At 39.9% G+C, this 22,494-nt stretch overlaps 1 protein-coding gene across 3 annotated transcripts in view; it reads left to right on the top strand.

The window, feature by feature from the left end:
* The window catches only part of RALY (RALY heterogeneous nuclear ribonucleoprotein), a 74,565-nt gene that overhangs the window by 13,290 nt on the left and 38,781 nt on the right, over positions 1-22,494 (top strand). For all 3 annotated transcript variants that reach the window (XM_080925805.1, XM_080925804.1, XM_080925806.1), the window contains exon 2: positions 15,824-15,906. The gene's annotated coding sequence lies outside the window, so the exon portion shown is untranslated. The remainder of the gene's footprint in view (positions 1-15,823; positions 15,907-22,494) is intronic.

The raw sequence follows: 22,494 nt of genomic DNA, 5'->3' as shown, positions 1-22,494 counted from the left end.
TTAGTAGTGCAGCAATAAATATGGATGTTCAAGTACCTTTGTAGTATGTGACTTAGAGTCCTTTGGGTGTACATCCAGTATATAGGCCACATGGTAGTTCTATTTTGGGCTTTTTATTCTTTCTTGGAACTGCCACACTTTAGTGGTCGGACAGGTTACAGTCTCACCAGCAGGAGCATTTCTCCCCATATCCTCCTTAGCACTTTGTTTCTCTAATGGCTAAGAATAATTACAACTTTTTCAAATATTTATTGGCCATTTGTATTTGAGAACCATTTGTATTTGAGAACTGTGTAATTAGTTTATTGGCTAACCGGTGAGCGTACATCCTGGGCTAGGTTGCTGGGATGCCTCATTTGCATAAGGAGGAATTCCAGGTGCTGCTGGACATGAACTTATAAGGGGAGAGGAAGTTTTAATCTGGCTTCTGGACTATGTGACTTCCTCGATGGGTAAATGTGAAGGCACAGGGTGATGTGCGCCAGGACATGCAAACCTAGGGCAGGTGGGGAGAGTAATTGTATTCCTACCAATCTCAGGACAAGATTTTCAGGGCTTGGACACACCTTGACCCCACTCTTGTCCAGGCCTGTCCCCTACTCCTACCTCTCGGCTCTCTGGCCCTAAACTAGTTACAGGAGTGAGACTAGGCCCTGGCTATTCTTCAGAAGGGTTCATACACACCTTGAGTCCTCTCTACCAGGGGTCCCTCTCTGTCTTGTGACTATTGCCTTGCCTGTGTGTATTTTCACTTGGCTTTTTGGGGCCCTGTGACTGTGTTCCTTGGGAAGTCTGCAGCATGGAAGGAAGAGCATGTTTCCTCTTACTGCTTCTATCTGGGTGAGCTCTTTTAGACAGCAACAGATTTGTCCTCAAGTTTGTGAGAGCCACACCATCAACCTCTGTCTCATTGGTACCAAGGCGGGAACCAGTTGCTTTTTTTGTTTTTGTTTTTTGTTTTTTCCTTCCACTTTTATTTTGGAAACTTGATGGATTCATTTTGCTACCACCCGTTGAACCTCTAATTTGCTTTATAAAAGCTAAGGATAACCCTGAACTTCTACCTACTAAGTGATAGGACTTTAGGTGAATTTGGCTGAACTTGTAACAAGAGACTTCAGCTAGTTATAGTGCTATTAAATCTGAGTGTAAGTGAAGTCTCTATTTTACTGGGAACCTTCCATGCCACTGTTGGCTGGTCAGTCTGTTGGAGGACTTAACAAAAACAGGGTAAACTTAGTAGACTTGGTTTTTGTTTAAGTTGACATTATTTGCTATTCCTAGTATTTGTAAACTGGCTGTGCACAGTGAGGGAAGTGGGTCTGATGGCATGACTTCTGATTAAAATAAAACCTGTTTTACTTAGGAGTTTGTACCTGGTTCTTTTTCTTGTAGCTGCAATGAGCAGCCACTCCTGTGAAAAGTAGGCAACTTCTGAGCAAGATACTTCTGGAAATTATTGTAGGAATATCTGACAGGATGCCAGTCAATGTGTAACTCAAAAGGTTTTCAAACTAAGCTCTTGTGATGCTAGTTCACACACTTGCACGTGGCAAAAACGTAAAATCTCAATACACTCCAAGTGTCAATGCATTTGATTTCTTTTGCATTTTAGAACCAGCAATCCTAAATTCTTTTTCTGGGGGTGGGGTGGGTGAGTTTGGTTTATTTTTATTTTTACTTTTGAAACTGGCTGTTCTAGAACTTACTGTGTTGCTCAGGCTGACCTTGAACTCACAGAGATCCATTTTTCTGCCTCTTGGGTGTTGGGATTAAAGGCATGTACCACCATGCCCAACCAAAGTTTGCTCTTAATATTAAAACATACAGAAAGGGATTCATGTGTGTTGCTGAGGATCCAAATTAAGGCCTGATTGTGCTAGGCAAGTACTTTACCACTAAACCAAACCTGTGCCCCAATTTTGTTGTATGGAATGGTTAATAAATTGGCATACATTTTGTGAGTGTGTGTACACTTATATTTGGTGGTGCAGGCATGCCATAGGTACATGTGGAAAGAGTCTCCTCTACTGTGTACAGGGAGGCTTAGCAACATACCTGACTACTAAGCTGTCACCAGCCCAAGAAACTTACGTGTTTTTTGTTTTTTTATTTTTGTTTAAGGTTAAATGATAAGTCATCAAAGAATGAAAAGATCATAGAAAGCCTTTTGACTTTCCAGTAGATTGAAAGAATAGATCGTAAAAAGCCTTTTGGCCTTCCAGTGGATCTAATGTTACTAGATCTTGACAACTAGTAGGAAACAAGTTTTTAAGAGATGGTCTATTAGTTGTCTCTTAAAATTTAAAAGACAATTCTAGCTTTGAACTAATAGAGATCCATCACCAGTCTCTGCTTCCTGAGTGCTAAGATTAAAGGTGTTTTACCATACTGTCTGGGAATATACTTTTAAAAAGCATGACCTAATTTTGAATGTTGGCAGCTAACCTGGGATTTTTTTTTAAAAGCCAGATTTGTGTGGACCAGAGGTACACGTTAGTGACCTGTGAAATACACTATTGTCTGGGAATGACATGGCTAAATAGGTAATGGGGTCAGAAATGGTAGGCTGTTACTGGAGCCCTTAGTCAGAGGTCTGGCTCTGGGTTTGGCCACTTGCTCTCATAAAGAAAAGAATAATATAAAATATGTAAAAGAAAAACTTATTTATAGTTTTGGTCCAAAAGTGGAGATAAAGCCATACTCAGTATTTCTGTTTTCCCCATAGAAGTATTAGAATTTATAGGAAAGGTAGAACAAAAGCCAGGCAATAGGCTTATGTAGACATATGTGGTTCTTACTGAGTTGAACTGGGACAGGCGTTATTCACAGCGTTTTAATTCTGTTTGGTTTTTGTTTAACCTAGTCATGGCTTCTGCAAAGGGTGTCTGTACTGTCAGCATGCTGTTTTCTTAAAGGGGAGCTGAGGCTGAAAAAGCCAATTAAGAATTTTTAAAACTTTTGAGTGAGTTCTATTACAGAAAGAATGAAGCTAAGAGACTTGGTTGTTTAGGAGAGATCACTTCTTAAATTAGAAAAAAAAATTCCCCCTGAGATAGGGTCTTATTTTGTAGTCATGACTGGCCTGGATCTAGCAGACATTTTAATTTTAAAAACTTTTTGAAAAGAAATGACTGCTGACAGATTAGTCGGTGGATTGTTGGTTGTTTGACCCATTTATGACAGATCTTTTCGAAATAGAGGTTCAGGGGTCGCCTATCAGAGATCCTGCATTTCAGATATTTACATCACAATTCATAACAGTAGCAAAATTACAGTATGAAACAAAAATTTTGTGGTTGGAGGTCACTACAATTATGGGAACTGTAAAAGAGTCACAGCATTAGGATTGTTGAGAATGACTGCCCTATCTAGATGAGGCCAGCTTTAAACTCATGTGCCACCATGTTTCACTGCTTTATGAGGAGTTTAGTTTGGATTTTTTTTCTATCTCACTAGAGTAGAGTGGAATCTTTTACCTCACAAGAGTGTCCTATGGGCAGGGTATTTCAGGACATTTGGCTAGAGACTGTCTAAAGCCTGACCTGTCAGAAGTATTGCAGTGGTTCCCAATTAGAAATTGATCTATGGACTTGTAGCCAGACCTGGGAAGACTCTGATAACCAGGAAATGTATCTGGTTATACTCTTTACCACCACAGTTCTGAAAACATAGGTAGTCCTTTTGTGGGACCAGCAGCAGGCAGTGCCTCTCTGAATACATTGTAAAAAAGGTTGGTGAACTTGTATCCTCCTTGGTTATGTTTTCCTCACTTCATAAACTTAATCTAGAACCTAGTTACCAGACTACTTCTTCAGGTGGAAAAGTCACATTTAATACTTAGTAAATGTTAAATAGGATAAGCTCTTTTGAAAGTTTGTTTCTTTCAATTTATTAGAGTAGTTAGAAAAGGAAGTGGAAGATGAGAGTGAAAGACCAGGATAAAACTTGACCCCCTAACAGGTAAAGTAGAAGACCCTTAGCAGGTAAAGTAGAACCAAAAATGTAGGCTAGCCCGTTCTGCAATACTATCCTTCTATTCTAGGAACTGGCTGACCATAAAAGAATTTATGGTCTTAAGGTCAGGGTGACTCTTGTTTCAGAAACTGACTGACCATAAAAACATAAAAGTTAAATAACACATCATAAACAATCTTGAGAAACCAGGTGTTTCCCTTATTATTCTTCACTGGTATTTTTGGTATTCTCCAATGACGTGTGTCCTCCCCCCCACCCCCCGTGTGGTTTGTTTTCCTTACAAACCCCTTCTCTCAGCCACTCCGGGTCAGACTCCTCTACCCCTGCGTGGGATATGAGTCTCGACCCCAGTGCACTGGTTCATTAAAAACAACCTCGTGTAATTGCAGCAAGGACGGTCTCTCGTGAGTTCTTTGGGGGATCGTGTTATCCTGAGACTTGACTGAGGGTCTCCCCTCTGCGGGGCTCTTTCAAGAGAAGTCAAAGCAAAATGTCTTGACTGCTCATTGTGACATAGCATATTCTCTGTGGTGATATCCAGTAACATTTGAGACACAATTATAATTCTAGCCACTGAATCGTTCTGTACCTGGACCCACCTTTTATCTTTATATATACATGCATATATTCATGATATTGAAGATCAGGTCCTCTACTTGCAGCCCTTTATTGGAGGACTTTTTTTTTTTTTTTAAACCAATAGTGAGATAGTTATTAGGAGAACTAACTGCTTGTTTTTGCTTTCCTATCTCCTTTTTAAGGTCTCTAAGGAATGAGCAGTGGAAGTGAAGTCATCTTTTGGGATCATGGTAGGGTTTTCAGAGTGATGGCCTATTGAAGGGGGGAGAAAAAAGATTCTCCTGGATATTTGAGATGTTAAAAACCTGAAGGCTTAACGTGTTTAGCTGCCTGTGTTACGTCAGACCCAATTCCTCCTATTGTTGGTCATGCAACAAATGAATGTTGCCTATTTATTAGGACTTTTGGTAGTTCTAAGGAATCCTAGATAACTTCATAATCTAGCACCATTCAGGGAAGGATACTAACCATATAGATTGTGTTTTTTTTTTTTTTTTTTTTTGAGGTTGTCTTATGTAGTCCAGGCTCAATTCAAACTCTTAATCCTCTTGCCATCCTTCTGAATCAAGGGATTACATGGGTATGACTTTTTTTTTCCTTTTTCTTTTTTGGAACTCATTGTAGACCAGGCTGAGATCTGCTTGCCTCTGCTTCCTGGATGCTGATATTAAAGGTGTGCACCATAGGCTTTACCTGTGATTTGAAGGAAAAGTAGGAGTTAAAGTAGGGAAAGGCATCAGCACAGACAAAAGCATAAAAATATGTTCAAGAACCCAGGGTAAAGGAATGTACAATGAAGCAGTTCTTAACATAGAGCAAATTAGATTGTGTCCTTTTCCTTTGCCACATTTCAGTTGGATGACAAGTAAAGGAACCAGTAGTTTTATTAACAAGTATCAATTGAAATTTCTAGAATTCTGTAGAGGGAAGGAGGAAGGAAAGCTGAACAACCAGCAGTCTTTTGGGCCAAGCTTGCCAGAGGTGCTGAGTTCTTGGCAGTGATTTCAAAATTTAGGCCTGGGCAAATTGATTGTTTTTTCTGGCAGAATTCCGTTCATTCCATATAGTCTGCCCCTCCTCACTGTGCTTTTTAAAAAAGAAATTAATGGAATCTGTTCAAAATACCTCTGAAATGAAATTACATTTTTAACTCTAATTACCCTAATTAAAATTTGACAGCTGAATCCTGAAATGGAAGATACAGTAAGAACCTCAGGCCTGTGGCAGGCTCACTTACCCAGATGAAATGTTGTTCTGTTCTGGGCTTAGAAAAATTCTTTTGCTTTTCTTATCAGCAGCTTAGTCTTTGGTCACACAGATTTACCAGGCTAGGGTAGGTGTAGCAGTGGGCTTCAGGCTTACTCTGGACATAACCTCTTTTTGTGTGTCCTGAGGTGGTGGTCAGGATGATTGTTACCATGCATATCTGATTCTTTTACAGTTGGAATTGGACTTAAGCTTTTGAGTGAAACTGTGCTTTGAAGACTGGGGAAATGGCACTTGTTAGAAGACTGTTGACTTATAGTTAGATTTTGCTGTAGGGTAAGTTTATGGCTTGTATTATGGATGCTGTTTGGTCACTTGCGGTGGTGAGCCTGTAAACCCTATATCCTGGAGGCTGATGGCAAGAAGATCATCAGGGATTAAAAAACTAATCAAGTTTTGTTTCAGAAAGAACAAACAAACAAACAAAACCCACTCATAATTGGAGGTTGGGGAAACAAGAAAGTCAGAAAATGTCTTTTCACATATCTCCAATTTCTCTAACATTGTATAATATTGATGGGTTCATAGTCTTAATTAATCTGGCTAGCCTAGGAAAGATCTTAGGGTGAGGACGAAGTCTAAGCCTATGAAGCCAACTAAAGAAACAATACTGAGTCAGGAATTCTGCTTGAATCAGAGATGCCTGTTAAAGTCCTGACACACTGGCTGCTATGGTCTATGCCAATAGTTAGAGATACAGTTGAATAAGACCCTGTTCTGAGAACCGTAGAATGGCAGTGATGGGTAAAGAACCACTGTTTGTATAGGAAAAATCAGGCAGAGTAAACCTTACTCGTTAGAAAGTTTGAGTGGGGGATGGAGAGACGGCTCAGAGGTTAAGAGCACTGACTGCTCTTCCAGAGGTCCTGAGTCCAAATCCCAGCAACCACATGGTGGCTCACAACCAACTGTAATGGGATCTGATGCATTCCTTTGGTGTGCCTGAAGACAGCTACAGTGTACTCATATACATAAATAAATAAGAATATTTAAAAAAAGAAAGTTTGAGTGCCGTAATAGATGAGGTACTGAAATTAGGTACATAGATACTTCAGATGCAGATTCTAATTTTAAGAGTGCCTAGTGACTTAAGACAGGTAGGCTTGTGAAAAGTTGATTGTAACATTCAATATGTGGATGATATGCTGGACAGATTTATCTGGAGAAGAGGCCAGTCAAAAAAAAAAGTAAGAAAATTAAATTTTCACTAATAATCCACAAAGATTTACTGTTGAAGTAAATATTAGGTGGAATGGCTTATTTCTTTACCGGCCCCCTGAGGTCTCACTCCAAGGGCGACTCTAATATAGAGCCGAACACACAGACTCTCATTCCGGTCTGTGAGCTACACTCAATGAGATTCCCTTCCCAGGTGGCTTACTCCGCCTACCTTGGTGCTTCTGCCCCAGCGTGTTTTATTACCTCACTGCCCGGCACAAACATGACTCTAAGGCCCAATAGCTTTTCATGTAGGTTTATATATTACATTCTCAATCTACAAACCCTCTATACTACAAGATTATATAAGATAGACAAAGATACAAACTGCCCCTCTATAAGAGATAAAAGACCTATAGAACCTCTTAAAAATATTAAGTTCTTCCTAATGCCAATTACAGCCACCAAGATCCAGGTCTGCTTTCTCCAGCTCCATCTTGATCCCCCCCCCCCCCAATCTCTGTTCCTCTTCTGTTTTCCTACCTTTTCTCCTCCTACCTCTCCACTGTTCAGTCATGTATCACTTTAATATCAATCTACAATTTACCACAACCTTTTCATCTGTTCTTGAATAGGAAATAGCAGAGGAATGGAGAATAGCACTTTAGGTATTAGAAAATAGTTTGGACAAAGTTAGGAGCTATTAGGTGATGACGTCAGTTGTGATGGTAGTAGTGTACAGGGAAAGAATATGAAGAGTAGAGCTTAAACTGTAGTAGGCAAGAAGAATTGAATCCATTGAGAAGATGCAGGGCTCAGCAGTGCATGTAACGTATTCTCTAGTCGAAGCAATTGGAAACAGTAGATTAATAAGAATAAGTGTCAGTAAACTATAATCATGGGCTGTTAAGCAGCTACATACTCAAAGAACTTACTTGTTCATTTGTGATTGCTTTTGAATTACAGTGATATGCTGAATATTACAGGGATTTCCGCCATACTCCATAAAACCTAAAATTCTAGCTCTTTATCACTATACAGAAAAGGTTGGCTGAGGCAGGCACTGGTAGCACCTGAAGGAGGCAGAGGCAGATGGATCTCTGGATTTGAGGCCAGCCTAGTCTATTGAATGAGTTTCAGGACAGCCAGAGCCATACAGACTGTCCAAAACAAACAAAGAAACAAACAAACAAAACAAAAATCTTGGAAAGGTTGGCTGATATTCAAGTTAGTTAATTACATAGATTTCTAAGAAGAAAATGTTATAACTTAGCCTGAAATGGATTGGCAATATTAAAAGAAGTTAGCAACATGAATTAACAGATAACACTTGTCCTATATGCCTCTTAAGTTTATAAAAACTAACTTTGTTGGAATATCAATATCATAGTTAGAAAAAGACACTTGATATGTAGGAAAATACTGATGTGCTTTTATTAGCTGTAATCTCGGACCAGTCCTAACTGCTTAAAGGCTTAGATGAATGTGAATACAATTCAGAAAACCTCATCATCAGTCTAATTCTTGCTTATGGAATTTTGTAAGTTTGGAAGACAAATGTCCTAGAAAATAGTTGGAGTTAGATTAGGAATGGTGGGCTGTGGTGTTTATTAGTCCAGCATTTAATTCAGCACTTGGGAAGCAGAGGAAGATGAACCTTTTTTGAGTTCAAGGTCAGCCTAGTCTATGTAGTGAGTTCCAGGCCAGTCAGGGATACATAGTGAGACCCTGTCCAAAAAGAAGTTGGGCAAAGGGTTTGTGACTGAAAGTGTCTGGAGGTATAGGGGAAAGGTTCGTAGTAATTTCAAAATGCCCTGTACCTTTTTTCTTCATTACTTCTGACATTTGTTTTAGCCAGATTGAAAGACTTTCTACTCTTCAGTTGACAAAAACCAAAGGCTGGATTTATTCCCAATCAGAAACTAGCAAGCACTCACTGGCATTTGTATTGTTAGCATCAGTTGTCTATGCAGTCTGTAGTCATGCATCTGACAAAAAAGCCTCTGTTGAAGAATTGCACGTATCAGATTGGTGTGTAGGCATGTTTGTGGTAGATTGTCTTATTAGTTGATGCAGGATGGAATCAGCCCATCATGAGCAGCACCACTATTAGGTAGTCCTGGTCCTAAATAAAAATGCTAGTTAAGTATGAGCTATTAAACAGTGCTCCTCTGTGGTTCTGGCTCTGAATTCCTCAGTGAGTTGTGACCTGAAAGTATAACCAAATAAGTCCTTCCCTCATCTGTGTTGCTTTTAGTCAGAATGTTTTATCAAAGCACAAAAGAAAACTAGCTCACCTGACAGGAGCAGCTTAAGGTAGGAAGCCTTTTAAAGGCACACTCATCATGGAAAAGCATGACCAGAGCACTAAGTGTAACTAACCAGACTAAATCTAAAGACTCACATTACAGTGACCTTCTTTGAGTTAGTCTCCACCTTCTGACAGTTTCACTCTCCACCCCCCAAAACAGTATCATAAGTCGGGGAGGATCAAGGTGAGGATTTTATTTTCATTTAAAAATGAAAAATATATTCTGTATAACTTAAAAAAACCTAAGTCCAAAGTCACACCTGAGCCATGAGAGACACATTCTTAGTTGTAAAAAGCAAAGTTATATATTTCCAGTATACAGGGGCACAAAGGAAACAAGTTATTTCCATACTAAAGGCATAGATTTCGAGAATAGCAAGCAGTGATTAGGCCCAAAGTACAAGCAAAACTTAGCAGGACACCAAACATTGGGATTCTACGTTTATTGTTGGGGTTATGATTTGTGCTTTAGTAGACTTGAATTTGCATTTTGCATATTTGTAAACCAGAACCAGTGGGTGACACTGAGTTCTTCCAGCTTGAGATGTAACATGGTCCTCTTGGATTACAACTGCTGCTTCTGTTCTTGATGGGCAGAAAACACTTTCCTAAGTGACGCTGGAGCAGGATTGCCTAGAGTTCTCAATAGGCTGGGTCCTTTTTTATTGTTCCAGTGCAAAGCATAAGGTTTTTCTTTAGCAGTACTAAAAATTTCAACAATTTGCAGCTACTTGTTCAAATCTACCTTTTTCTCATCTTTGACCAGAATCAAGCCTCTTTTCTCCTTTTCCATCTTTGTGCTTTGCCTGTTTCGTTCTCTCCTAGTAAAGTAATAAGCAGTAACCATGCCTGAGCCTAAAAGTGTCATGGAATTTCTTCCACCAAATTAATTAGTACCTTTGAATTCACCATATTCGTCTTTCTAGGACATGGGCAGAATGACAGATACTTAGTAGACATTAAATGGTTTCTACTTTCTGATAGTGATGGCCAGTCTTCATTGTCAGTTTGGGATTTAGAATCTCTCTGGATGTTTTATGAATGTGTTTCCAGAAGGACAACAGCAGGGAAGGATGTGAGTGGCATCATTTCTTAGGGTGAGGATCCAGACTAAATAAGGAAAAAGCAAGTTAAACAAAGGTATCCATTTCAACCCTGCCTCCTGATTATATAGTGTGTCTAGTTGCCTTGTGTTCCTGCAGTCATATCTACCCTGAAACTATAAACCAAAATAAAAATTTTAAAGTAGTAAAGTACATATATTTATTAATTGAATAAAGATTGGGAGGGGACACATTCAAGTCTGGAGGTGAGAGGCAGCTTTGTGCAATGTGGGTTCTGGGAAATTGAACTTGAGTTATCAGGCTTGTATGACAAATAAATGCTTTTGTCTACTGAACCATTTGGCTTGGCCTCCAGTCTTTACTGTTTGCATTTGTTTGTCTTTCCACTTTTTGGCACTCCCTTTAGAATGGCTCATCACAATGGCCCATTAAGCTCTGCTTATATCATTCTAGTTCTTTTTCCATATGCTTATAGCAAATCTCTTCCAAACTCCTGCAAACCACACAGTCAGGTTTAATGTAGCAGTGGTCCCATTTTGGGGTGCTTTTTCTTTTTTCTTTTTTTTAAGATTTTTTTTTTAAATTATGTAACTACAATGTAGCTGTCTTCAGACACCAGAAGAGGGCATCAGATCTCATTACAGATGGTTGTGAGCCACCATATGGTTGCTGGGATTTGAACTCAGGATCTCTGATAGAGCAGTCAGTTCTCTTACCCACTGAGCTGTCTCTCCAGCCCTAGGGTGCTGTTTTTTAAAAATGATTTCTTTATTATTTATGTGTACGTATGTGCACATATGCATGTGAGTACCTACAGAGGCTAGAGGAGGTTGTTGGATCTCTTGGGGTTGGGGTAATAGGTGACTATGAGCTGCCCGTCATGGGTGTTAGAAACTAACTCTGGTCCTCTGGAAAATATCTTAACTGCTGAGACATCTCCAGCTCTCGAAAATTTCCTTCCTTCCTTCCTTCCTTCCTTCCTTCCTTCCTTCCTTCCTTCCTTCCTTCCTCCCTCCCTCCCTCCCTCCCTCCCTCCCTCCCTCCCTCCCTTCCTTTTCTTTCTTTTTTGTGCTGTTCCAACTAGCTGACAGAAAGTGGCTTAAGGGAGGATGGGTATATTTTGGCTCACAGTTTTAGGGTACAGTAATGGTGGGGAAGATGTGGGTTCCAGATTCTCTTCTGCCTTTAGTTTGATATCACCCAATTCATTTTATATCTTTGGTTTTTAAAGGCTCCAGTAAGATGACCACTTTGGGAGACTTGGGATTTCTCTTCAAGGGGTCAGTGACAAAGCACATCCTTTTTCCTTTTAACCCTTTTCTCAAAGTTTCTCTCCCCTTTCAATGTGTAGTATTAGTTTATGCTAGTACCTTCATGTGCTCGATATTCACTACCGTTACCTGTGAAGATTGTAGCCATCCGTAGCTGTTCTTAATAGTAAAGGTCTAGGAATAGGCAGAACTCAATTACTAGAGTGGAACCAACCCTGGGAGTCACATCCAGCTGTTCCTAGAGTTTCAGCAAAACTGTTTCCAGAGTGGATCGTTGTTCTTGCTGGTTCAAAATGGACAGAACTTGAAACCAACAGTCTCAGCTTCAGCATTAAGGGAACCCCATACTGATTGTGTACTGCAGGAAAAGTCTGGATAATGTGAAAAGAATGCTGGTTGGGAATCAGGGAGACTTATTGTGAACTTTCCTCTGATTTTAGACAGATCTCCTACTAGCTCTGGTCTGACCTCTCCTGTTAGGTGGTGCAGCCTTTCCTTTCCAGTGCAGCTCTCATTAGGGATAGGAAAGCTATCTTCTATATAGTTTAAATTATACAGAGCACTGTCTGCCATGTGCTTTGGTGTGTTGATTTCTGATTATAAAGTCTTAGATTCTCCTTCTAGCTCTAGAGGGGGAAGGGGAACCATCCAACTGTCTCATTAGCATGGAGAAAAGAAAACAGTAATTACTTGTGCCTCCCTTGATAATTTCTGCGGGTTGGTTCTTAGGGGAGGAGGAGGGGGAAACTGGAGACAGCTTTGGTCGAGAAAGGAGAAATGCTTTTAGTTCCCAGAATATGCAAAGACAAGAATTTGCACATCTGTTGTATTCTTAGGATATTCCTCCAGGCTGACTGGAGACTGCCTGGATTGAATTTCAATTTTTGTGGTATATATTAAGTTATTATTGCCTGCAATTAAATTACCTGATACCCATCAGGGTTTCTATAATATGCCAGTCATTCTGACACCTGCTTTAGGGAATAGAGTGGGATTTTGCTGACAAGTCACAAAAAGCACTTTGTGACCTGGCTGTGTATTTATGTATTGAGATCTTGAAGCAACACAACATTCTGATTTATTTTTCTAGTCAAGAGGAGTCTTGTAAGAACTATAAGATTGTAGTAGTTTGTTCAAGGCTAAGAAAAGCAAGATTCATAGAAGGGTTGAGGCAGCTTTGAAAGTGGGAGGTTAGAGACAGCTGGGACAGAACTAGTGAATCCATATGTAAGCTGGCTATGGACACTGGCTGTTTGCTGAGTGCTAATCTTTCATTCTCTTGGAAGCCCAGAAGTACTGATTGTAGTAATAGTAGGTTGAAGGAGGCCCTCTGCTGGCCAGCTTTGCTGGAGGAAGTTTGGTGCTAGAAGGCTGTCATCTTCTGTGGCTGCTCTCTCCTATCTTGGTTGCTACTCCAGAGGCCAAGGAAACAGTCTTTTTTTTTTTTTTTTTTTTTTTTTTTCCCCTTTCACTTCCCCAAGGAAGATACCACTTCATTACCACCTTTGAGGTAGCCTTTGGAAGTCATTTACTGTAAACCACTAAGGGTTCTATAAAGACTTACTATTTAAGCATTTGTTTACCAATACAGAAAATGATTGCTTCTGTCATTTATAGTCTTCTGTCCCTTAAAGTGTTCCTTTTTTACCTCACTGAGCCTTTTTGTTTGATTATAGCATCTTTACTGTTCAGGTTCTTTTTGTATTCCTGATTTATTTTCTTGGTTTCCTTATACTTTTGTAGACTCTGTTTCCTATTTTAGGATGGAATATTCTAAAGTAATAACATAGTCGAAGGGAAAGAGCAATTCTCTTCAGTCTAACTTGCAGTTAATTGAGCCATAGTAATGTGCTTCCCAGAAATCAGGATAGGGGTCTACACACCAGATATTTCATTGCAGGACGGGACTACTTGTTAATAATCTCAACCTTTAGCATGTAGTCTCGGGGCCGGAGAAGTGGCTTAGTGATTAAGTGACTGAGAACACTTGCTGCTCTTTCAGATTACCACAAGGCCCCTGGCATTCACATCCAATAGCTCACAACTACCTCTGTTGCTCCAGGGGATTTGATACTTTCTGGCCTCCATGGTGCCCGAACATATGACATTTATTCACATAAACCCACACAGAAACATATAAGTAAAAACAAAAATAAATCAATGCTTTATGACTTTTATTTCTGTATGTCTGTGTTAAGATTTTTCTTATTTTTATTCATGTGTGTCTGGCTGTTTGTGTGAGTGAATACCCTGTGAGTGGCAGGTTCCCACAGGGGCCAGAAGAGCCTTGGAGCCACACTTGACATCTGTTTATGAGATGTCTGATGTGGGTGTTAGGAACCAAATGGGTCCTCTGGAAGAACAGCAAATACTTTTAACCACAGAGCCATCTCTTCAACCCTCAAATAAAAATCAATCTTTAATTTGGGGGGGGGGGTAAAATGGTTCATTGGGTAAAGGAACTTAACTGCCAAGTGTGACAGCCTGAGTTTAATAATTGGTCCCCACATAGTGGGAAAAGAAAAGAAGAACCGACCCTTGAAATTGTCCTCTGACTTCCACACATGTACCATAGCATGCTCATGTAGGATACCTCCATACCCACATAAATAAGTAAATGGGAAAAAAAAAGATTGTGGTCTAGTATGGTAAAAGCCTTATGTGGTTTGAAAGTAAAATGTCACCTGTAAGTTCATGTGTGTGAATACTTTGTTCCTTAGCTGGTTGTGCAATTTGGAAGGATGGGGATACTTTTGGAGGTGGGACCTCCCTAGAGGAAAGTAGGTTACTGTGGGAAGACCTTGTGGTTTTGTAATCCAGCCCCATTTCCTGTCTGTTCTCTGCTTCCTGACCAATGTGTTGTTATGCCCTCCACCCTCTCCATGGTGGACTCTACTCATATTTACTTATTAATTTAATTATGTATGTATGAGCGTATGTGTTGGTCACACAACCCTCTTGGTAAGTCAGTTGGTGGGTCCTGTTTTTTTGGTCCTGTGGATTGAACTCACATGGCCAGGCTTTAGTAAAATGCCTGTATTCACTGAACCATTCTGCCAGTTCTGTAACCTCTGTCTTGTCCATCCATCCATCCATCCAACCATCCATCCATCCATCCATCCATCCATCCACCCATCCACCCATCCATCCACTTATCCACCTCCCACTCCCAGATTTAATTAAGTGTGAGAATGTTTTGCTGCACACATGTCTGTGCACTGTGTGTGTTTGTGCCAGGTTCTTGCTCAGGTCAGAAAAGGGCTTTGGACTGGATTATTGTGAGTCACTGTGGTGGTGGTAGGTTTGAGACAGGGTTTCACTGTAACAACAGCCTTGGATGTCTTGGAACTAGTTCTGTAGATTAAGCTCAAGCTGGCCTTGAACTCCGAGGTCTACTCGCTGTGATTAAAGTTGTGCACTGTACCACCATCTGGCAGGTCTCTTTTCAAAAACAGATATTTTCATTTTATGTGTATCTTTGTCTGCATGTATGTAGATCAGGTGTGTGCCTTGTGCCTGGGGAGGTCAGAAGAGGCCATTGGATCACCTGGAACCGGAGTTACAGGTGGTTGTGAGCTACTTTATGGGAACTAAATGCTGATCCTCTGCAAAAGCAGCAAGTGCTGAGCCATCTCTCCAGTCTCCTTAAGTGGCTTCTTGTTAAGTATTTGTCATAGAAAAGTGGCTACAGAAAAGTAATTAGTATCTTTTTTAACTCTTTCTGTAACAGTAGACTCACAGCACCAGCTCTGGTTTTGCCAAAAAACAAAACAAAACAAAAACGAGGGTTGGGGTGTGGTGCATGTTTGTAATCTCAGTTTGGGAAGTGGAAGCAGGAGGATCTAGAGTTGAGGGCCATTCTTTGGTTACCTAGTGAGTTGAGGGCCAGCCTGAGCTACATGAGGTCCTTGTCTCAAAAAACAAGTAAGATTTATATAATGGGTCATTGCTGCTGTTCTTTTAAAAAGAAAAGTCCATGGTTTCTCACCCCGCTGATCTCATGGCCACCTTTGAAAGGCTTTCCCTGGCCATTTGATTTGAAGTTGATTCTACTCTGAATCCTTGTTACTTGACTTATTACATGACTGCTTAAACTTTCTTCACTCAGCATGGTCTGAAAATCATACATTCAGTATTGAACCAGGATTCAAAGTATATGAGGGTAAGACCCTTGACAGATCTCTTTTCTATTACAGGTGAGCCCTATTTCTAGACACAGCTGCTGCTGACCCTGTAACCCAAAGGACGAAATAACTGGCTAAGCTCATTCTTGGTACTGGTAAGTGAGGGTATCCAGGCAGTTTGGGCAATGTTGGGCTATGATTGATTACCTTAGAAATTCCTCTCAGCCTTTGTACTGATATCTTACAACAGCTACTATTTTTAGGTGTTAGATTATTCTAGAGGTTGGGTGTGAGGATAGGTGGCCTCCTGGGCTAGGAGGAGGAGTGAGGTCACTTTCTTGCAGTTGCCATTAAGAATGTTTGGGCTCATTTGCCAGAAAGAAGGCTTCTTTCCTTGCTCTTTCCAGTGCTGTGAGAGAGGGTATATCTCAGGACTAGAACCTACCTATATGTATCCTCTCATGAATTCGTTAATATGTTCTCACAGCCATTGGGGATCTTCTTGACTCTAGTTTCTTCTGTGACCTACCAAGCCCCATGTTAGTGTCAGGAAATTTTAAGTCTTCTCTGTCCTGTAGAAAGTGACACTGAGTGGTGGTAAGGATAAAGTGATCCAATAGAGCTGTGTGAAGTGGGCATTGAGAAGCTCAGAGAGGAAGGGAAATCATCACATTGAGAATGTTATGCTAGATCTCACTTTATCTGATAACTCCACTTTATAGGTGAGTACATTGAGACTCAGGAAGTGCAAATAATCCAGGGCCCAATAAAGCTGATCTTAGAACCAGATCCCTGTGAATTCCATTATGATGTGACAGATTTTTTTTTCATGAGCTGCTTGCTAGTTTCCTTGGAATTCTGCTTGTTTATAAATTTAAGAAGATGGCCCTCCTCAGAAGAAATTCAAGGTATTTGAGGAGCCTAACAGTATGGAGAGGGATTGGGGTCCATTGTGAGCGATAAAATTTATAATGAGGGGATCAAAAAGTACAAGATGGGAATAAGTCGTTCAGGAAGTGACTCATCTAACTGACTGGAAGAAGTAAACACCTAGAATTGAAGGGATGCTAGAGGTTGGGCCGACACGAGTTAGGGATCTAGACAGCTGGGTTGACATTGGTAGACCTGAGTTCTTCTCTCATTATCTCTTAACCTGTATCCAGTTAGTAAAAATGCTGTATCTCCCTGCTCCCCTGGCCACGTTTTTGTTGTTAATTTTGTTTTTTATTTGTGTTTTTGTTTGGTGCTGAGGACTGAACCGAGGGCATTGTGCTTACTTAGCAAGCACTCTGCTACCAAGCTGAATTCCTAATGCCCTGCCTTATTGTCTTTTGCGTGTAACCATTCAGTTACAGTCAAATGGAAAATCTAAGAAAGTTTTGTGAATCAGTAGGTAGCACGAATGAGACAGAATGAGAACTGCTTGCTACCCTTTTCCCCAAAGTCAAAAGGGAAGCTTTTCCTTAGGGAATTGCTGTTATAAATCTCTCTCTCTCTATCTTTCTGCTGCAGGACCTACCCAAGAGCAATATTTTATCATAGGGAAAAAGGATTCCAGAGCACAGCTGACAGAACTGTGCAGTGCTGGCATCTGCAGTTTGCATCATGTGTTTTGCAGAATTAGGTTTAAATGCACTCAGGTGCTCACCCAGGCTTCGAGGCCTCTGCTGTGGTGTAGATCTTAAAGCAGATCTTTTCAGGAACCCGTTTCAGCACTAACCAGCTATGTACATTGTTCCTGTTGTCTCAGAAGAATCATCTACTCCCACCCAACTGTTAGTGAAATGGATATTTGTGTTGAAGTTGTAAACCTTCCTGGCCATTTCAGTTTTCCCACTAGACAGTGCTGTTTCTCCCCTGGCCGTTGATTTTGTATTTCATCTCTGTCTACTTAAGAGAGCACAGAGGAATATAACACCCACATGGTATTTAATGTTGGCAAGTTCTAGTTTTCCTTTCTACTCTGAATCTTTAGGTTTTTACTAACCTCTTTGTCTTGGTGATCTAAGGTTCTACAAATTCTAGACTTTTCATGTGACTTGTGTGCCAAGCTTACTGTCCTGTGAAAACATTTCACTTTACTTAAAAATATGAATTGTTCAACCAGATGATGGTGGCACACACCTTTGATCCCAGCACCCAGGAGACAAAGGCAGGCTGATTTCTTAGAGTTCAAGGCTAGCCTGGCCTACAGAGTGAATTCCAGGTCAGCCAGGAATACACAGAGAAACTTTGTGTAAAAGTGAATGATTCCATGTAAACAAGTGTGTAATATATAAGATATGTGTAATGGTTTATTTAACAGTTTCCCAGAACCCAGTTGAAAAATGGGGAGGCTAAACATTATCATCCCTGAGCCCTTGCATAGTACTAATTTATTTTTAACATGTCATTACAAGTTTAGCAATCTTGCTTTTAAATTCTTGCAGATAAAATTAAAAGCAGCAAGAGGAGCTGTGCTACACTAATTAATAGCTAGAAGCTCACAGTAATAAAAAGGGTGAAAAAAGTAGTAAGTTTAAAATACTAGACCGGAGGGCATTGAGTATAAAAAAGGTGGTTAACAGTCCTACAAACTTTCACTAAGTGTTTCACTAAGATAGGGGTGGAACTTAGAGAAATTAGGTAGGCTCTGTGTTTTAGTTTATCAGAAAACTTAAGTTAGTTATTTATGGGATATATGATATTACTAGCCACATTCTAAAACTATATACATTTACTTAATTTTCATAGCAGTTTGAGAGGTATGTGTTGATATTCTTGTTTTATAAATTCCTCAAACTTAGAGAGGCATTCCTTGGAATGTAGGCGTTTCTTGGAAGAGCTAAACTTAGAATACAGTGGAATCTGGCTGCAGAGACCCACGCCTTTTCTGTTATACTTGGGTTTGGGCTTCTAAACTGTTTTTCTCAGAGTTTTTTTTGGGTCATTGCTCTCCCTTTTATTCATTTTACTATATGATTTTTTTGAAGACCACTTATTCATTTACCTAATATTTATTGGTGTTTTCTATGTACTGTGCATGGTTTCAAGTTTTGAGGTTTAGCAGTGAATAAAATAGTTTAATGCTATGGTTTACATTATAGAAGAAAGCAGAAAAATGAATGAATATTAAGAAAAATAATGTAGGATAAGGGAATTAAAGAAATAGGGTCTTAAAAAATAAGGTTGGTGCAGAAGCTGAAGTATTGAGCTCTGTATATTTTGAAATAACATTCTAGGCACAAAAGTTCAGTTCAGCAAGGTCAGAAGTCCTGAAACAGAAGCATGTTGGTGGTGTTTAAGGAAAACAAAGGCAGCTCTAATGTCTAGAGAGGAAATAAGCAGGGGAACATTAGACTGTGGAGAAGCTGTCTTAAAGAATACATAAAGATGATTTGAATGAAATAGGTAGAATGTCATAAATGTCATAATCAGCTGTCTTAAAAAATCCCTCTGCTCGACTGTCCCAGCCAGTACCTCTTCCTCTGTAGTATGGTGCTTCGAGAACTGGAGAGATTTACCTTGCTCTAGTTCTTTATGATGTCGTACTTGGTCTTAACCCATCAACCTCTGTTTGTGGGTGACTTACTGAGCTATGAAAATTCCTTTGTAACCCCACCCCCTTTAGTTTATTGAGAGGTTTTATTATGACTGGTTCATTGATTATCTTAAGGCTTACATTGTTTCTAAATTGTATTTATTATCACTATGTGCATATGTGCAGGCTGGGGGGACCCCGCCACCCCTTTATTTTTATTAAAGCTAAAAATGTTTTTTTTCTTTCACTGAAACAGTGGGCAGAGAAGAAGATAGCTAAAAGTAAGAGAGGTCCTGTAGGTAAGAGACACTGCCAGGAACATTGGAGGTGACAGGGAGTTCTGAGCCTAAGAATACTGCCAGGAACTTAGGATCTAAGTTAGGAAGTTGGAAGCTACAGTTTAGGAAACCAAAGTCTGTTGGCAGCTGTGGTGCTGCGATTATGAGAAGAAGCGAGGCGTGGGGGCACAGGTCTGTAATCTTAGCTACTTTGGAGGCTGGAGCATGAGGGCCAGAAGTTCAGCACCTGCTCTGGCTTTAGAAACGCAAGCTCAGCCTGGACATTTCCAGAGACTGTTTCTTTAAAAGAAAATAATGAATGGTAGAAGGCACAAGGCTACTCTGTTTTAGGTTCAAGACTCAGTACTGTGATAGACACTTTTTTTATTACATCATTTGTCAAGAGACAGTGTCTAATGGGTTTTGGTGAAGGTATCGGGCAAACCTATTACAAAAGACCCCATTAACACAGGTAAAGCTGGGTCTGGTGGTACAGACTGTAATTCTGGCTACATCAGAGGATGAGCAGAGAGGAAGCAAAGCCTCTGGGCTTTCTTTTTCTTTTACTTACTTACTTATTTATTTACTTACTTATTTATGCTTAACATTTTTGTCTTATCTGAGTTTCCATTCTTCTACCTTTGTCACCATTCTTCTTCATCTCTACAGTTAGCCAAACCTATCGAGCTGCCTTACAAAGTGCATAAGGCAAGAGTCAAAAGACTCTAAGGACTAACTTGGGGATTAGTGAGTGTTCTTTCTGGTTGTTGAGTATATTCTTCAAAACCTAAAACCATATGACCTTAAAGAAAGTAGCCAGATTTATACTGAGGTTTGAGTCTTTGCTCTGACATTTATCTCCTATGAGACTAGCTGGTAGTTTTCCCCATCTGCAAAGTTAGATCTTATTGTGGTTATTGTGATGCCAATGGATTGATTGGAGGAAGCAGGTCACTGGGGTTCATCTTTGAGGCTATGTTCTCGTTCTCTGTCTCCTGTGTGCCGTGATGTAAACTGCTCTGGTCCTTGACACTGGTGCAGTGTTAAACCAAAAAAATTCTCCTTGTAGAGAAAAGGGATGAGGTAGAAAGAAGGGAAAGGGGAAAAGACCTAGTATCTTATCTATCAGGTGGCATTCACCTGCCGGTAACTGAAACAAATTCTCAAATCCTGTTTTAAATATTAGATCTAAAAGGTGGTGACTTAGGCTCTGAACTTAGTCTGTCCAACTTCAGGAAAGAAAGCCATTCATTCCTAGACATCAGTCTCCTCAGCTGTAAAAGGAGGAGCAAGGGTAGAAAGTTTGAGGGCCCAGTCCACTACCTTGTTCTCAGGTTGTATTTGTATTCTTGATTGCCCTTGGTCAAGAAGATTTTTGTTTGTGAGAAGGCTTTTTTTTTTTTTTAAAGTTTATGTGTATGTATGTGTACCTAGTGGGAACCCTTGGAGGCCAGAAGAGATTCTTCTGGAGCTGGAGCTATGGTTGGTTATGAGCTGCCTGAAGTGACCAAGCCAGATAATCTGCAAAAGTCGCAAATGCTGTTGACCATGGGATCATCTTTGCAGTCTCATGAGAAAAGTATTTCAAGAGTTGCACTTTTAGGGCTGAAGAGGTGACATTGTCTGCTTTTCAGAGGTCTTAATCTCTACAGGTACTAGGCACATAAGTAGTGCACAGACATTACATGCAGGCAAAATACCTGTGTATACTTTTTAAAAATAGCTTTGTCTTGCCCTAGAATATTTAGAATCTTCTTGAAGCCAGTTTTTTTTTTTTTTTTTTTTACCTTGGTCTATCTGTCTTTATTTTTACTTATTCACTTTACATGTTATTTTGTTTTTTTCTCCCAGCTCTAGAAATGCCTTGTTTTCTCTGATCCAGCCCTTTCATATAACAGATAATGCAGTATAGAATAGAAGCACACACCCAGAGTTTCAGTTCCTGTCAGTATTAGCTTAACCTTTCAGAACCTACTGCTATCTGAAAGAGGGGACAGTGATAATAGACACGGAGAGGAATAATACTGAGAAAAAGAAAGAAAAAACTAAGGATCAAGAAATGAAGTCACTTGCTCAGACCAAATTCCAGATCTCTGCATCATTCCAGGGTTTTCTTCTCTAGAGCCAAGGCCATTTGCATTCATATATATGTGGTAGCAAAGAGTGGAACAGAAATATCAGCTTTCCTAGAATCTTCATCAACAGCCTTCCTAAGTCCTCTGGTATGTGTCAATAACATAAGCTGTACTTGTTTTAGAAAAGTGCTTCAAAAGCACTCCTGTTTGGTTTACTTTGCCTGGTACAAAATCCAGATGATCTTAGAATAGCACAGCAGAATTTCTAATTAGCCCATTCCCATGGTGCTTCATTCTGATTTGCTGGCTGAGGTTTGTTCATGAGTCTTCCCTATCTGTCAACATGTGAATCAGGGTCATTATTTTCAGTGATTCAATTAAAAAGAAATCAAACAATTGATTTCTTTTGCTAGTTTGCCCTTTCACACTTAAGAATTTTAAAATTAATTTATCTGTAAAGATGTATGGGTGCTATTAGAATTAAGTTTGCAAAGAGACCATTGCTTTAGTAAGAGTCTGAGCAAGGCAAAGCTTTACTCTTGGTCACCAGGGTTCACAGAAGCAGAGAAGCAAGCACACAGAGATGGGAAAATGTACTTGGTTCTTATTCTAACACTGGTAGGGTCTGTATCTTTTCTCCTTTGCCTAGGGTTCAGCCTCCTAGTCTCTTAAGATTGGCTACTTTTAAAAGAAAAGTACAAAGGAAATAAAGGGGGGTGGGGGAGTGAACCACTTTATAATCCAAGACTATAGCCAGGCTTTGTGTAAATGATTCTCTGGGGAATAGGATTAAAACACTTCGCATGAAATCTTACAAGGTAGGAAAGACAAAAAAGATTGAATTCCTTGTCATAAACCCAAGTTTTATAG

The sequence above is a fragment of the Micromys minutus genome (genome assembly GCF_963924665.1).
Source record: "Micromys minutus genome assembly, chromosome: 11".
Classification (NCBI taxonomy): domain Eukaryota; kingdom Metazoa; phylum Chordata; class Mammalia; order Rodentia; family Muridae; genus Micromys; species Micromys minutus.
This window is presented reverse-complemented; position numbering and strand designations above follow the sequence as displayed.